This window comes from Garra rufa, chromosome 3 (assembly GCF_049309525.1).
Source record: "Garra rufa chromosome 3, GarRuf1.0, whole genome shotgun sequence".
Lineage (NCBI taxonomy): Eukaryota > Metazoa > Chordata > Actinopteri > Cypriniformes > Cyprinidae > Garra > Garra rufa.
The window spans coordinates 41385536-41398466 of NC_133363.1; the positions used below are offsets into that span (position 1 = coordinate 41385536).

Here is a 12931-nt window from a genome sequence, read left to right on the forward strand (position 1 = left end):
ACGTCTCAACGACCGGAAGTGCATTTCCAGACTGCGCAGAGAGGGGCGTATTGAGCGCGCGCTAACCAGAGGAGGAGACTTGAACACCAAACGTGGAGAACGTGCTGGAAGGTGGTTGTTGAACCCGCTGTAAAAATGGCAAAAGGTAATAATAATGAAAATAGTAGATTCGTTTTGAGCGTCAAAGACAGACTTGTTTTATCAAAATAAACTTCTCATATCATGTTTTGAATAGTGTTTAACATATCTATCTATCTATCTATCTATCTATCTATCTATCTATCTATCTATCTATCTATCTATCTATCTATCTATCTATCTATCTATCTATCTATCTATCTATTTATTAACAGTAACATGAAATGTCAAAGCAATCATCTAGCAATGCATTATCAACTACATTGAATACCTTAGGCTACTTTTAGTTTGTATTCAGATGGCTAGATAATAAAAACTACATAATAACCTTAACGTTGCAATTATATTTTGTTGTAAACCGCAAGACAAGGCCTTTCCAAAATTTGTCTTGAGGAAATTATCTAGGTCATTTGGTCAGGTACCCGGTGGCCATATTGACGATACTTGGGTGTAAACAACAGCATGGATTGCACTGTTAATGTAGCCTACTACTAAATACATTGTTCTGCTAATTTATGCTGTCTAAATGTATGTGGAAGAAGCTAAATTATATATTTAGTATATATAATTTGACAAACTAAAGTTAATAGGTGGTAAAGATACATACAGCAGTATTAATTAAGACATTAACTTAATATTTCACCTGCCTGACTGGAAATGATGAGAACAAACATGAATGTTGTCAAGATTCTTGCCCTGGAAACCCTGGTTCAGTTTTGCCAACCACAAATGCATTTTCAGGGCTTGACATTAAGCTTTGACATGTGCTTGTCCCTCGGACAAGTAAATCAGACATTCACTTGTCCGAGTAAAAAATGTTCTTGTCCGGACCAAAAAATGCCCTTTTTTTGCCAAAAATTAATCCATTGTGAAGCAATTACTAACTGTAGCCTATGTGTCCTAATTTACACCAAATTCTGAATTTTTATCAATATATTCATTTAGAATAATTAGACTCTGTATGGTTACCATTCAAATTAAATCAGTATCAACTAGAGTTGGGGTACTCGGACTCGAGTCCGGTCTCGAGTACAATTTTTAGCGGACTCGGACTTGTCACGGACTCGGATGCATTTTGACTCGGACTTGACTCGGACTCAAGCTTTTCGGACTCGGGAATTATTGCCGAGTCCAGGGACAGTTGATGGAAATTTTACTGACTCGATGCATTATTACGAAAGTGACATTCAGTATTCACACGTGTTTAAAAGTCTTGCCAGTACTTGAAAGCCAGCTGGTCTCTTTGCATACACACACCCAAAGCGGGCTTACCGAAAACGCCTCTCAGTCAGCATGTGAATGCTGAATTAAGCATTCTTTTGCATGTTATTGCTACACGCTTACGCGAAAAGTAATGTCAAAATCATAGGTCAAAATGCATCTTGGAGATTATTCATGCAAATGCAGTCGGTTTTGTCTTGAGTTAATTTGAACAGTTGGGAGAAATACAAATGTGTCAAATATGTGACCCTGGACCACAAAACCAGTCTTAAGTCGCTGGGGTATGTAGCAATAGCCAAAAATACATTGTATGGGTCAAAATTATAGATTTTTCTTTTATGTCAAAAATCATTAGGAAATTAAGTAAAGATCATGTTCCATGAAGATTTTTTGTAAAATTCCTACTGTAAACCTATCAAAATGTAATTTTTGATTAGTAATATGCATTGCTAAGAACTTAATTTGGAGAACTTTAAAGGTGATTTTCTCAGTATTTTGATTTTTTGCACCCTTAGATTTCAGATTTTCAAATAGATGTATCTCGGCCAAATATTGTCCTATCCTAACAAACTATACATCAATAGAAAGCTTATTTATTGAGCTTTCATATGATGTATTTATCTCAGTTTTGTAAAATTTAACCTTATGACTGGTTTTGTGGTCCAGGGTCACATATGATCAGTGCGTCCGGTCTTAAAGCGACAGCAGCGTAAACCTGCTGCAGCAGAATGCGTCATATTACATTTACCTATTTTATCTCACAATTCAGATTTTTTTTTTTTTATATGTCGTTTATATGTTGTATTTCGGACTTTATAACTCAATTTACCTCAACAGTAGTGAGTTTGTCAGTTATGAGGGAAGAAAATGCCAGAAGTGTGGGATATAAACTCATTAATTTTGAGCTGAAAAGGGAAAAGGGAGGATGACTTTTCTTATCAGAATTGTGAGATATAATCTCGGAATCGTGAAAATGTTAAATATAAACTCAAATTTACATTTTTTACTCTTTTATTCCATGGCTTCCATAGACTGCTGCTTAAAAACTGTCATTAATCCTCACAGCCTTATTTTCATCCAAGAAAAAAAAAATTAAATGCCATCTACCCTATCTAAGGTCTAACCATTCGTCATATAAAACCCAAAACACAGCCACAGAGCTTTCTCTGCTCCTCAGGTCTCATTCACTAAGCTTCCTACCCACCCCATTGAATTTATACATTTATATATACTGCCCTATATTTTTTCACATTCTAAAAGCTATTTCACTCTGAAATATGTCACAATACATAAGCTAACTTCTGTTACATGACTTTTAGGTTTGCTGAGCAGGACACTAATTATGAGATGAGATGGTGTGAAATCAAAAATCAAAATGGCAATATGCAATAGAGGTCTGCTTTTGTTAAATTTAAATTGTCATTGCCTTGTTCTAGTTGTAAAGGTTAAAACAAGGTTAAGAATCTGACAAACAGTGTTTAGTTGGACTCGGCCTCGACCCATTTGGACTCGGACTCGACTCAGACTCGAATGTTTAAAGACTCGGACTTGACTTGGACTCGACTTAGGTGGACTCGAACCCAACACTAGTATCAACAAACTCCATCTTTCCACTGCACAGGAAAAACCGAATGCTATTTAAATGTATTTACTTAGATTGTTTATGAAGATAAGAAGTTCCAAAAAATGCATTTACACAGTAAAATTGCAAATGCATAAATAATGTTATAAGATTAATGTTTTACTTTTTTAACATATAAATCTACAATGTTGGAAAAATGCAATAATTTTAAATATGAAACCGAACCACCAATAGGTGGCAGTAGTCACCGTCTTAATGAGCGAGTCACGGATTCAACCAGTTCGTTCACTGACTGGTTTCATTAGAAAATGCTATAGTTAAACTATATTTACTATAGTAAAAACATGATACATTTTCTTCAGAGACAAGCTCATTTAATTAATATAAAACTTGACCTTATTTCCACGTTGTTTTTCTAGTATAAATACTTTGGGAACATGTGACTTGATTTTTTTGATTATAGTGAATGAAATGTAAATTCTAATTGAAACGCTACTTATAAATGTTACTTTGTAAACGTGTTAAATTGTGATTTGCGTTTGATAGCTGTTTTTTTTTTTTTAAGTAAACAGTATATAAAATATAGCCTTTTCTGTAGACAACAAGCTGCATGTAAATGCTTGGGTAAATGTACCCATTAAGCCCATGTACCCTTTAAGACCACTTTTAGGTTTAAAGTCAAATAAAAAAGGGAAAAACATATTTTATGCAAATTATGATTTTAACCAATTCAGTGATTTGTTAATTCCCTGACTTTTTTATTGTATACAAATCACATTTGGCAATGTTGAGTTAGCCCCACATATGTAAAAATTCACTTAATTCACTTTTTTTTAAAGATAGGCTTAAATGGTACAGTGCCACAAAATGCATGCAAACTACAGTCAACACAAGCTTCTCTTGAATGAAAAAAACTAAAAAAAAAAAACATTTCTTAAAGTGGGCACAATGAAAATTACTATGATGCTTAGTCCACAATATAGTTAAGCTTCATGCATGTCTTTGTAAAGATATCTTATATATTTTTAAAGGAAAATATTGTCTTTTTTCACCATTACTCACTGTGGTACCAATTAGTCCCAACTTATGTTTTTTTTAATGAGAAACCCCTCTAATTACAAACTTAGATCAATTTTCGGAGTGTGCTTTAACCTAACCCTTTACCTTACCTTACGTACTACTTTAATTTACAAATATATTTAGATATTTAGGCCTACAAATTACACATTGTGTAGCACCATTTTATAATGGGTGTCTGCTAATATTTGATCATACAAAAATGAAATAGCTAAAAAATCTTGACACAGGATTTTAACCTATATGTAATAGACTGCACATAGTATTATATGGCAGATGCAATCACAGCGAGCTATTCAACCACACTGGTATATGTACTAGCCCCTATTTACACTGTGGCATAAGGTAGCTTCAGTCTATGATTCTTTGAATTTGTGTTAACTTGTGACCCTGTGTTGCCTGTGTGAACTTGTTTGCTAGCCAAAATCTAATTTTACTGTTGCAATAAATTGAAGTTATTTCCAGTTAAAAAGCTGCTTACAAATATTACTTGTCACTAGAAAATCTCATTTGATTATAACAAAATCATGTCTATTTAAGTCACTTTCCAAAGTATTTAGACAAGAAAAACGGAAAAAACGTGTAAACATGTCATTTTTTTATTAATTTATCAAACGAGACATTAGCTAGTCTCTGAAGAAAATGTACCATGTTTTTACTATAGTAAATATTTTAACGATAGCGTTTGTAATTAAACCGCAGTAGCCTCAAATTTACAGTTCTCTTTCAAACATTCATTCGGTATCTCACTATGGGAAACGCCTCAGGCGTGACCAATCCTGGAAGCACCAATTACACCACGTCTGTCAGTTGACAGACCAATCACAACAGTGATGCGGGAGTCCCGCCTCCCCAATATATATCACTGCATAATGGTCCGTACCTCATTCTCGTTCTCTTCCCCGTGAAGATCTTGGAAGATATATTTTCTACTCGTTTCCAGGATTAGCTGCTTAACTGTTCAAAGACGAGCCGTTATGGTACGTTGCCGAACGCAGTTAATTCTTAAAAGCGAGGCTTTTTTCTTTTTTCTCTTACCGTCACGGTGAGAGTTGTTGCTAAAGCACATACGAGCGAATTAACGTGTTACGACGAATTCTCGAGTTTGACTTTTCTAAGACACGTTGTGGTGTACTTAGCGGCTGGATGGCAAATTGTAATATAGCGCACGAGGGCACGAAAGGGAAAGACACCCCGCGCCCTTGTGCTTGCGGAGCCATGATTTCCGGCAAAGATTCTCATCAAATGTGCATTGTATGCTTGGGGGTGAGACATGCTACAGCAACACTCGCGAATCCCGAGTGTTGTCCGCACTGTTCTATTTTCCCGTCAAGGGTTCTGGAAAGAAGGGTGCGGGTAGCGGCCACTAGTAAGGGGGACCCATCTCTTTCGCCCCTGAACATGGTGGAAACCAAACAACCGCCTGCGTCATGCAGCTGGGGCGATTTCATGGATGAAGTCTCTCCCGAGCTCCCTCCTCTTTTCCCGATCCTGGCAGACGAAAGGGAGGAGGAGGAGGATGATGACGAAGCTATCACCCGTCTATTGGAGGAGGATGGGGAGGATGATGAGGACGACGACGCGATTCTTCCGTTGACTCCCTCCCGTCCGGAGAGCGCGTTAAGCGAAGGATCCCCTGCCTCAGCTCAGGTGGAGCTCGACCTGCTTGAAATGTGCAGGAGGGCGGCGGCTAAACTTTCTATTGATTGGCCGTTGCAGCAGGCGGGCCAGGGTACGGAGAGAGATCTATATGACGGCAAGCGACTACCGTCGCGTGCCCCAGCTACCAAGCAGGTCATTCCCGCAGTCCCTGCGTGCGTTTCAGAAATGAAGCGTTTCTGGGACAAACCCTTTTCACACAGGGTCCCTGTGAAAGGATTTTCCAGACTGGATGTGCAGAACATGGAGGAGCTAGGGATGTCAAATCCCCCTCCTGTTGAGCTGTCGGTGGCACATCATCTTAATCCTAATCGCAAAGCAGCCTTTTCGTCTGCCTCAGCTTCACTGCCAGGACGTACTGAGCGCCTAACAGCCTCAGTTTTTCAAAAGATTTATCGCTCCTCTGCTCTGGCAGTGAGGGCTCTTAATGCCACCTTTCTCCTCACTGCTTATCAGGCAGAGCTCATGGAGGAGATGGGGAGGCAAATGGATGCTGGGTCCCCAAACCCAGCCCTTTGGGAAGAGATCTGTGTTATTGCGGATCTCAACCTAAGAACTTCCAGAGGTGCAGTCCAGAGCTGCGGCCGCAGCATGGGCTTGGCAGTGGTTGGTGAGTGAGCCCTCTGGCTGGGACTTTCAGGGCTGTCTGACAGAGAGAAGGTTGATTTTTTTGGATGCTCCGGTGGAGCCCAAAGCCCTTTTTGGTGCAGCAGTCACAGCGATGCGCCAGCGGTGTGATCTGAGGAAACAAGAAGGAGAGGCTTTCCAAGCTTGCCTCCCCCGAAAACCCTTTCCTAAGGGTCCTCCATCAGCTCGCCCCAGCTTTGATGCCCCTCTGAGGAGTGGTCAGACGGTTTTTAGGAGCCCCAGACCTCCTCAGCCGCAGCAGTCTGATTCACAGGCTAAGCCAGCAACAGCCAAAGGGGAAACCTTCTTTTGCTGCAGCGGCAGCCAGGCATAGACCGGCAAATCCTCAGGGAGGGAAGAAACGCCGGGCAACCTAACCAGTTTAAAGGTTCTGGACATAGGGACGAGCAACAGCACTCTCGGAGTATCTGTTGTCATCCTCCCTCAAAGAGAGTGGTTCATTTCTCCCCCTCCTGCCAAGAGAATGCGTTGGACTCGGGAGCCGTTCAAGAAAATGTCAAAAAGTTATTTTTTGACCAGTTCAGCTGTGGAGTTGGCACCAGTTCCCCCAGTGCCCCACAAAGAATTTCTCCCCAGGGTACCACATGGAAAAGTGGAGTGGAGTTCACAAGAGAATATTTGTGTTGTAAAAATAAACAAATTCCCTGTGCATCCAGGCAGTTGGCCGAGGGCAAAGCAAGGTTTGAAAATAAAAACACACAAAAAAACAAAACTACTCAATTCAGAGCTGCAATCCCCAGCTCCCCCGCTAGATGGCAAGGCGGCGCCATTGGTGGGCAAGGGCTGCAGCGGTCCACTCGCGTATCACGCGGAGAGCTGGCGCGCATGCGCAGTACATCCCTGGGTTCTGTCCACGATAATTCGGGGTTATCGTCTGCAGTTTGCTGTAAAACCACCGGTGTTCAACAGTGTGTTAATGTCAACCGCAGAAGGGAACTCAGCTCAGGTTCTAGAGGAAGAAATAGCCTCTTTATTAAAGAAAAGGGCCGTTCGGGTTGTGCCGCCGGAGGACAGCCATCAGGGCTTTTACTCCCGGTATTTTCTCATTCCCAAGAGGGGGGGAGGTCTCCGTCCCATTCTGGATTTGCGGATCCTCAACAAACACCTCAGAAAATACAACTTCAAAATGCCCACATTCAAAACGCTGTCACATTTTATTCACGAGAAAGACTGGTTCACCTCAGTCGATCTGGAAGATGCATATTTCCATATAGACATCTACCCGGCACACAGGAAATTCCTCAGGTTTGCCTATCAGGGCACAGCCTACGAATTTACAACTGTTCCTTTCGGGCTCTCATTGGCCCCACGGACGTTTTGCAAATGCATAGAAGTGGCTCTATCACCGCTGAGGACAGCGGGTCTGAGAGTGTCAGCTTATCTAGACGATCTCCTTCTTTGCTCTCCATCACGGCAGCAAGCGGAGACAGATACGAAGATGCTTGTGTCTCATTTGACAAGCTTAGGTTTCAAAATAAACGAGACAAAAAGCTGCCTGATGCCCACAGAGGAAATAGTTTATCTAGGCCTCAGACTGAACTCAGATCAGTATCAAGCGTTTCTGTCAGAGGAGCGCATCAGGTCAATTCGCAGCTGTCTATCCCTTTTTCAAGAAGGGAGCAAAGTCCCATTCAGACTGTGTTTGCGCCTTCTGGGGCTAATGGCTTCAACAGTCTCTGTTATTCCTTTGGGGCTGCTGCGAATGAGAGAGTTTCAGAATTGGACAGCGGCTCAACACTTATGTCCAAAACGCCACCTCAACCGCAAAGTGACGGTGTCAGCACTTTGCATGCGTGCTCTTCGTTACTGGAGAAACCGCTCGTTCCTCGAATCCGTGACTCTGCTGGGGGTAGTTTCTATGAGGAAGGTGGTAACGACGGACGCGTCGCTCTCAGGCTGGGGCGCAGTGTGCGAGGGCAGAATAGCGAAAGGGAAATGGCCCGCCTCGCTGAAATGCGCGCACATAAATTATCTGGAACTATTAACAGTGTTTCTAGCGTTGAAACATTTTGTGCAGTTTCTGTGGAACCACCACGTTCTGATCAGATTAGACAACACAACCGCGGTGGCATATATAAATCGCCAAGGAGGCACACGTTCTCCTCGGCTTCACAGTTTGGCACAGAAACTGATTGTATGGGGCAGGAAACATTTTCATTCATTACGGGCAACACACGTCCCGGGAATAATGAATACGGGGAATACGGATCTCCTGTCCAGGGGGAATCCTCGGTACGGAGAATGGACACTCCACCCTCAGGTAGTGGGTCAGTTGTGGAAGAGATTTGGCTGCGCGGCCGTAGATCTCTTCGCATCGCACGAAAACAATCGCTGCCCTCTATTCTTCTCGCTAGCGCGAGACGGTGCGCCTATGGGTGTGGATGCTTTAGCACACCCATGGCCAAACGTACTGCTTTACGCGTTCCCTCCGCTAAGTCTGATCATACCAACTCTAAGAAGGGTAAAACAGTACGGCCACTCAGTCATACTGATTGCCCCGAACTGGCCAGGGAAACTGTGGCTGACGGAGATAACTCAGCTCTTAGTCGACCAGCCTTGGCCTCTTCCGCTGCGTAGAGACTTCTCTCACAAGCGCGCGGGGAGAGATTTCACCCCGCCCCGGACAAAGTTGCTCTTTGGGCTTGGCCCGTGAAAGGTTGAACCTAAATGCTACGGGGCTACCCCCGAGGGTGATTGAAACAATTCAGAACGCGAGGGCTGCCTCGACGCGCTCTGCCTACGATAGAAAATGGAACGTTTTCGAGCAATGGTGCTCACATAAGCGCATTGTCCCTTTTCTCTGTTCGGTCACAGATGTGTTATGTTTTCTGCAAGAACTTCTGGATAAAGGTAGAGCTTTTTCTACCGTTAAGGTGTATCTTGCGGCGATATCTGCATGTCATATGGGTACTGATAATAACACTATGGGTCAACACCCTTTGGTATGCAGATTTATGAGAGGTGCACGGCGTTTGAACAGTGTGTCAAAACCTCTGATTCCGCCATGGGACCTGTCTGTGGTCCTTAATCTCGTGCACCTTTTGAACCTATAGACAGCAGCGATCTAAAGCTCCTTTCGCTAAAGACCGCTTTATTACTGGCTCTGTCAACTGCAAAACGGATTAGTGAACTGCATGCTTTGTCGGTTCATAACTCCTGTATGCAGTTCGCTATGGATTGCTCGAGAGTGTCGCTCAAGACCAATCCAGCGTTTGTGCCTAAGGTGAGCGATTCAGCTCTAGCCTGTAATCAAGTGGATTTAATTGCTTTTCATCCGCCTCCTTTTTCGTCACCAGAAGAAGAGCAGCTTCATTGTTTGTGCCCTGTCCGTGCGTTGCGTTGCTATGTAAACAGAACGAAAACGCTGCGGAAGAGTAATCAGTTATTTGTCTCATGGGGTAATTCTCATAAGGGTAAACCTATTTCCTGGCAGTGCCTGTCCCACTGGGTAGTTGAAGCTATTATAGTGGGATATAACAGCAGGGGTCTTGAGGCACCAGGGGGTCTTAAAGCCCATAGTACCCGAGGGTTGTCCACCTCGTGGGCGTTGTTTAAGGGCGTTTCAGTTCATTTGTGCTGCGGCGAGTTGGGCTTCGCCACACACTTTTGTCAGATTTTACAGGTTGGACGTTACAGAGCCGTCCTTGGCTCATTCCGTCCTAAGTGTGTAAAAATAATAATAATAATTCACATGTCTCCATTATATCAGGCAAATAATGGAGGACTTAAATTCTTAATTTCTTACACTCGTCACAGAGTTGGTTGACATGCCTTTTTGGAATAGTATATCTGCAATTCGGGAGTTGTCTATATCCCATAGTGAGATACCGAATGAATGTTTGAAAGAGAACTTTAGGGTACTCATGTAACCCCAGTTCTCTGATAACATGAGTGAGGTATCTCACCATACTTCCCTCCTTGCAGTAGCACGGGGAAGAGATATGCTGAGAATGAGGTACGGACCATTATGCAGTGATATATATTGGGGAGGCGGGACTGTTGTGATTGGTCTGTCAACTGACAGACGTGGTGTAATTGGTGCTTCCAGGATTGGTCACGCCTGAGGCGTTTCCCATAGTGAGATACCTCACTCATGTTATCAGAGAACCGGGGTTACATGAGTAACCTAAAGTTATCTGGGACTCCATGAAATGTACTTTAACATCACAAACCATAAATTGTAATATACTATTGTAATATAATATTCATTTTCATAACAGTAAACACAGGTCACAAGTTAACACGGGCACATTTCTTTGATTCAGCCAGTTGCATATCACGCAGAGAGTAAAATCCTGATTTGTATCCAAAAATCCGCAGCTGAATTAAAGCAGCTCGGTAGCGCAGTGAGTTCGTTACTGTCGCTTCATAGAGTGACTAACGTTACTTTTAGTGCGTGTTCGAGACCCGTGCCAAACAGACTTTTTTGTTTATTATCCGTATTTCAGCCGCTACGGACGATCACACCAATAATTTGTCATCTTTACAAGAATATCAAAAACATGTAATGAGCAAGTGTGCGTTTATTAGACAGCTTAATATCACGTCAGTTTGTGCTTTCAGAATCGGCGAATCTGCAGCGTTAGGTCCATCACATCTGGTGCGGAGTACCTGAATCAGGAAGTTGGTCACCAGATAACACGGTGACCAGTTAAACCGTAACACCTGTTAAGCGGACAAGCGTTAATGTCGCTCTTAATTTTGCTCTCTTCTTCTTGATTTGTTACAACGTTTGGCAGTCAATAGTACTTCAAATGTTTTCCCCGGTCCGACTGATTAGTACAGACCAAAACATAACAATAACTGACCACTTTCAGCAGCAATAATCAGAAAAATATGGGAGTTTCGTTTAATTCAGTGGCATTGCCCCAGAGACAGATCATCAAGAAAGAACTCCTACCCTAAACGGCCACCGGCACAAGGCCATGGGAACCAGATGAGTCCTCCCCAATTTGACTTTGTTGCAATATGGAACTCTTGCATTATTATTGACATTTTATTTTATTATTTTAATACTGTAAGGTTGCTTTGACACAACTTGTATTGTAAAAAGCGCTGTATAAATAATCTTGACTTGACTTGACTTGACATTGTTTACATTCAGCGCCAACTGATGACGCGTCTCTCCAGCTATTTGTCTAAAGTTCGGTTACTGTTGACTACTAAGTAGTTACAGCAAAGACTATAGAATACCCAAGACATGTCACTCGTATAGTTTTGAATGGGGAAAAATGCAACACTCATTATGGCCGCGAAGCCCCGCCTCCTTAATGAAAGAGCCAATCGTTGATTAGTAAAGTCAGGGCGTCACTGCAGCTGCCGTTAGAAGTCCCGGTTGCTATAGAAACGATCGGCGCTCTAAGACGTGCGCTCAGTACTGCACATGCGCACTGGCTCATTTAGCAGGAAAAATAAGCGTTTTTTAACGCTATTGGAGCTCAAGGAACCATATTTATGAGGCAGTTCTTGTTGGATTTCTTTGGAGATTTAAAATATGAAATTTAATCGTAAGCTTGGTGAACAGTTTTGGAGAATTTGATGTTTCCCCATTCAAACAGATAGGAGCTGCACTTGAATGCCCGAGAGGCGTTTCAAAGATGGCCGCCGAGTGACATGACTTGCCTTAAAGGGACTTTGGTTACAGTAATTTGTAGCATGAAGGCAAAAATTAAGCGCACATTATATGGTGTTTATAGTTTGTAGCATTCTTAATGAACATGAAGATCAGCTTGGCTGTATGTGTATGTAAAATTGTGCATTAGTGTTAGACAACTGAAACAAGATTAGGTATTAGTAGTGCTCCTAATGTACAGTTTTTTTCATTGTGATTGCCAAATATAGTTAAAAATGAAAATGGAAAGAAAGGTCATTTTCTTACTGTAGTTGAATATTGTCTACAAGTAGTTCACCAAAACATTTAAATTCTGCCATTATTTATTCACCATCATGTCGTTCCTGTATGAGATTCTTTGTTCTGCAAAACACAAAAGAGCATATATTGAAGAACACATTCCAGGGTTCCTACGGGTCATGGCATTTCTGGAATATAATGGAATTTTAAAAGGTCTATTCCAGACATTGAAAGTCAGGGAATATAAGTCATAGAATATAAGGGATTTTAGTTTCCATTTTTTTCATACCATATTTTTTTATTACATTTTTCATGCGTTTTGCCTATTGTTATGGTTAGGCTATTTTTCAGGGCCATTTTTTTCTATTCCCACTCATCAACTGGCAATCACTTAAGTCAAGTGTACCTCTTAAGGGGAGACACTGCAGGCAAAAACACAGTTTTTTCATGCACCTGTCAAGTTTGAGATTTTGGGCTTTTTGGTGTTTCATAAAGTGTTTTTTTCAGACTAGTGGAAAGAAAACACCCAAAAGACACTGTTAGGTGTTACTTTTATAGCATTTTGTCTATTTGTGTCAATAGATTTTAATTACAATGCATATTTTTAAAGGCTGTTTTCTCAAAATGAGTTTTTTCTCCTACACTGAGCCATAAATCTCCACTTCAGTGACACTTACACACACCAAACTTTACATTTTTATTCCTGTCTATATTCTGAAGATTTTTACAGAGGGACTTGTTCATATATAATTTGC

At 41.7% G+C, this 12931-nt stretch overlaps 1 pseudogene; it reads left to right on the forward strand.

Annotated features, from left to right (window-relative positions):
• Positions 1-7648: 7648 nt before the first annotated feature.
• LOC141331570 (uncharacterized) lies at positions 7649-9996 on the forward strand (annotated as a pseudogene).
• Positions 9997-12931: the final 2935 nt, after the last annotated feature.